We start from the raw sequence: 5620 nt of genomic DNA, 5'->3' as shown, positions 1-5620 counted from the left end.
AGAGAAAACCAAATACTACATATTCTCTTATAAGTGGGAGCTAAATAATGAGAACACATGGACATAAAGAGAACAACAGACACTGGGGTCTACTGGAGATGGGGGCAGGAAGAGGGAGAGGATCTTGAAACATAACTAATGGGTACTAGGCTTAATACCTGGGTGACATAATAATCTTTACATGAAACCTCCATGACACAAGTCTATCTATATAACAAACCTGCACATGTACCCCTGAACGTAAAATCTGTTTATAGAAAAATAGCTTCAGGTAGGTCATTAGATTATACATAAACTACATCTTGTTTCCAGTATTACTGTATATTGTTTTATGTCCATATTCTGTTAATTGGTTGCATAACACTAAGGCCCATTAGTATCTTTGCTTCTTTTTTTTTTTTTTTTTTTTTTGAGACGGAGTCTCGCTCTGTTGCCCAGGCTAGAGTGCAGTGGCCGGATCTCAGCTCGCTGCAAGCTCCGCCTCCTGGGTTTATGCCATTCTCCTGCCTCAGCCTCCTGAGTAGCTGGGACTACAGGCGCCCACCACCTCGCCCGACTGTTTTTTTTTTTTGTTTGTTTTGTTTTGTTTTTTGTATTTTTTAGTAGAGACGGGGTTTCACCATGCACCGTGTTAGCCAGGATGGTCTCGATCTCCTGACCTCGTGATCCGCCCATCTCGGCCTCCCAAAGTGCTGGGATTACAGGCTTGAGCCACCGTGCCCGGCCTTAGTATCTTTGCTTCTTACATGTTCTCATTTCGTAGGTTTGCTTGGAGATATAAATTTAATGCTTTAAGTATTCAAAATAATAAACAATATTTTCAGAACAATAGTACAATAAATGTTTGCAGTATTACCTAGCTATAACCCATGCCTCTGACTACTACCTGGGAAGCCACATTATACTACTTGAACAGATAATTCTGATTGGACGTGGATTAGACATTTAACCTTCCCTGAGGCAATCAATTTTACTCACCTTTGAATTTGGAATCCAAATGAAAACTGATTGTAACTTTGGGCTTTACTAAGATGGCTTAACGTTTCCTTCAGTTTGACTAAAGTTTAGACTGGTTTCCTCCATACTATAGGCCCCACCTTCCTTTTCTTTGAGGATTTACTTCAGAAAACTTGTCCAAATGCTCTCTGCCTCTATAAAATGTGTACATATCTTCTCCTGGGCTCTCATCAGTTTAACAATTCAGAAACGTTCCTCTCTGAAGACCTGAGAGCCATCCCTTCAAAATGTAATCATCAGGAAAGATAATATTCCATACCCTAGTTGCTGTTGAGTAGGAGTAGGAACCTAACTTTAATTGACACCAATTAGCATACATGGATAACCTAATAACAGAGAACAAAACATTTGTAAACTCAGGAATTAGACATTATGCTTAATAAAATCCCATAGAACTATCTCCCTGCTAACATCCTCCAGTGCTTTTCCACTAGCTCACCAGTAGCTACAAACCTCCTTTCCTTTCACTGGAGTTGAGTTCAATCTCTATTTCTTGTTACAGTAGTTTTGAATAAGATCTTCCTTGCCTGTTTAACTTTGTCCAGTGCAATTTTTCTTTGAAAAGCTTACAAGTGAATAGAGCACTTATACACACAGGATCTGAATGGTTATTTGGCACGGAGATAATAGAGAAAATGATTCCTCAGAAAGAAAAATGAAGCATATGCAAAAAATAAATCAGTGACATAAGTAATAAGTGAGAGAAAGAGGAAGAGGAAGAGTCGTTGTCTTCATTGCTGGCGGTTTCCAATATTGACTGCAGACCCTCAGGAGAGCTTCCTGCAATAGAAATCTATAAGATATCCCTGTTTTCCTGGTTTTTGTTTAGTTGTTTTCAAATGATTTTCTGTTAATTATAACTAAAATAATCTTGACTTAGAAAGTGATTTATTTAACATGGGAACATGCCAACTCAAAGTGTTGACTATGTGTTAACATTTTCTGGCTAGCATGCAAAATCAAGGACAGGAGTTATGGGAATATGAATGGCATTTTGTCAAAGATTTTCTCTAATATGCCTGCTTCATTTTGAGAAAATATGCATTTGGTAGAACATCTTGTCATCACCTCTAATTGATACTTCTATAATATGGTGGTGATGGGAAGCATAATGTGACTGGAGAGTTGACAGTCCTTCTGTAGGAGTATGTCACTTTGCTTTTCCAGTGAAAAACACTGACTCAAAGCAAAGATAATTTGAAAACCAGAAAAAGGATGGATGAATAAAATTGGAGATGGGGCAGAAACATTAGAAGCCCGTGGCTTCAAAAAAAAACAGTTTAAGGGAGTGGCAAAACAGTGTGTTTATTGTCTCTACCTACCAGAAATTTTAAACCTTATCTACTTATAACCAAGATGGATAAGGATTTATGAAAAAGGAAAAAATGATTTAATGAAGAATAGGTAGGGAAGAAAATTAAAATAGCCAATAAACATATTAAAATAAGGCAGAGAAGCTGAAAATTAACCATCTAGATATTCATCTTCTCATGAAGTTTTTAAAAAGTTCAATAAAAGTAATGATAAAAAAGAGAAAGGTTTCTTATATGTGTTGGATTATTAATCCTTTATCAGATAAATGACTGGTAAATATCTTTATTTATTTATTTATTTTCTGAAACAGAGTCTCGCTCTGTTGCCAGGCTGAAGTACAGTGGCACAATCTCGGCTCACTGCAACCTCTGCCTTCTGGGTTCAAGCGATTCTCCTGCCTCAGCCTCCCTAGTAGCTGGGACTACAGGTGCTCACCACCACACCAGCTAATTTTTGCATTTTTAGTTGAGATGGGGTTTCACCATGTTGACCAGGATGGTCTCAATATCTTGACCTCATGATCCGCCCGTCTCAGCCTCCCAAAGTGCTGGGATTACAGGTGTGAGCTACCACGCCCAGTCTATATTTTAATGGTCTTTTTCCATTTAGAAGATTTTTAGTTTGATGTTGTCCCATTTGTCTATTTTTGCTTTTGCTGCCTATGCTTTTGTTGTCATATCCAAAAAGTCATTGCAAAACCAAAGTGTTGGAAGACTTTCCCTGTGTTTTTTTCTGGGAGTTTCACATTTTCAGGTCATTCATTTAAGGATTTAGTCCATTTTGAGTTGGTGTTTTTTTTGTTTTTGTTTTTGTGTTTGCTTTTGTTTTTTTGTTTTCTTTGGACATAGTCTCACTCTGTCGCCTGGGCTAGAGTGGAATGGCACGATCTTAGCTCACTGCAACCTCTGCCTCCTGGGTTCACACGATTCTCCTGCCTCAGCCTCCTGAGTAGCTGGGATTACAGGTGCACACCACCACACACGGCTAATTTTTGTATTTTTAGTAGAGACAGGGTTTCACTATGTTGGCCAGACTGGTCACGAACTCCTGGCCTCGTGGTCCACCCGCCTAGGCCTCCCAGAATGCTGGGATAACAGGCCTGAGCCACCGCGCCTGACTTTGAGTTGATTTTTGTATCTGCTGTAAGATAAGAACTCAGTTCTATTCTTTTGCATGTAGATACTCAGTTTTCCCAACACTACCTATTGAAGAGACTGTCCTTTTCCCATTGTGTTTTCTTGGCATCTTTGTCAAAGATTAGTTTACCTTATATGCATGTGTTTACTTCTAGCCTTTCTATTTTGTTCCATTGAATTCTATGTCTATTTTTATGCCATTATCTTATTGTTGTGATTATGTGGTACTAGTCAAATTATTGGTCAAAATGTATGAAGTTTCACTCATGCAAGATGAATAAGTCCTAAAAATCTATTGTACAGCATAGTGCCTATAGTTAGCAATTCTACATTATATACTTTAAAACTTGCTAAGTAGGTAGCTCTTATGTTAAGTATTCTTATCACATCAACAACAGTAATAATAACCAAGAGGGCTAGAAGAAACTTTTGGAGGTGATGGGTGCATTTATGGCATTGACTGTGGTGATAATTTCATGGGTGTATTTATTTTACACCCATCTCCAAGCTCATGAATGGCTATATGTTAAATATATACAGCTTTTCATATTTCAATTATACCTCAATAAAGTGGCTTTAAAATGAAGGTAAAAGTTAATGAAAAACACATATAATGGAGGGACTTAGTAAAAGGTTTACAAATTAAAATAAAGAAGATGCAATTATATGTAAGATACACATTTTACTCATCATGTTGGCAATATGGGAATGAATATGCTTGGTAATATCTAGTCCTGGTGAGACATGCTGACCGGAGTGCAAACTGATTGGAGGCTTTTTTGAGGAAAATGTCATACTATTTTTAAAATTTATATGCAAAACATTTGACTCAATAATTGCATTTCTGGGTATGTGTTCCACAATAATGCCACCTGTACACAAAATATGCAAAACTAAATTCACTTTAGCATTGTTTAATACTAAAAAATATTTGGAATTACTCAAATGTCTATCAATAGTACAATAATTGTCTTATCTAGAATTTCTACTCCATATGGTCTATGCACCATGAAAGTAAATTATCTTAATTATTATAAAATGAAAGAAATCTGCATGAATTGACATGGAAAGATGTGGGAGCATATCATAAATTGAGGCATGTTGCAAATTAGCAAGTTATAGAACAATATGCTCAGTATTATTCCTTCATATAGAAAAACACATACATACGAACATGCATCAGGATGGAAACACAGGTATATGTATAAGTATTTCTTTCACAATTTATTTAAATTAATAAAATAATACTATATATGTATATATATATTTATATATATAACTGTTTACCAATAAATGTGGTCATCTAGATAAAATGGACAATTTAATAAGATAATCTATATTTTAAAAAGTGACCTAAAATCAGGTAGAAAAATTGAGTAGGCCAATATTCACAGAATAAATTAAAAATGTAATCACAAATTTAAAGTCATTCGAAAATAAAATTCTATCAAACTTCAAAAAACATTGTTTAAACTATTTCAAAATATAGGAGGAAAAAATAAAAGCCTACCAACTCTCTATAATAACATAAACAAGAGTATTACATCTACAATTAAAATAAGAAGAGACCAAACTCAAATACTAATTTAGACACAAAAAAACTTCTAAATAAAGTATTACCAATTTGAACCTAGGGTTATTTTAAAATAAAACTTTTTAAATGTATTATTTATCCCATAAATATAAAGGTGGCTTGATAGTAAAATAATTATTAGCAATATTTCACTAATTTAAGAGATTTAGAAAGATGAGTATAAATAACAAATTGATAAAAATTTTAATAACTACCCTTGATTAAAATAAAAAGCTACAAGTCATGTAGCTATATTATAATATATATTTGCCATAAGCTTGTTATTTTTAGATGTAATTTTCCAAAATCATGGTGCTCAAATATAAAATAAATACCAGTTATATATTTGTTTAATTTAGTATTTAATGAGGAAAAAAGTAAGATATTGTGGCCAGAGTTTGGAAGGCATTATGAACTAAGTATGCATAAACAGTGCTGGAAAAAGATTGCTGGATTACATACAATATCGATTTATGTATGACAGGGTCATAAACATTTAAGGGTTATCTGTTTCTGTGAACAAGAAAGCAATGGGTAAAGATGAATATAAGAAATAATCTTTCATGAACTTATGTAGCAA

This window comes from Macaca thibetana, chromosome 14 (genome assembly GCF_024542745.1).
Source record: "Macaca thibetana thibetana isolate TM-01 chromosome 14, ASM2454274v1, whole genome shotgun sequence".
NCBI classification, from domain to species: Eukaryota; Metazoa; Chordata; class Mammalia; order Primates; family Cercopithecidae; genus Macaca; species Macaca thibetana.
The sequence above is the reverse complement of the archived record's forward strand: the minus strand, read 5'-3'. Positions refer to the sequence as shown.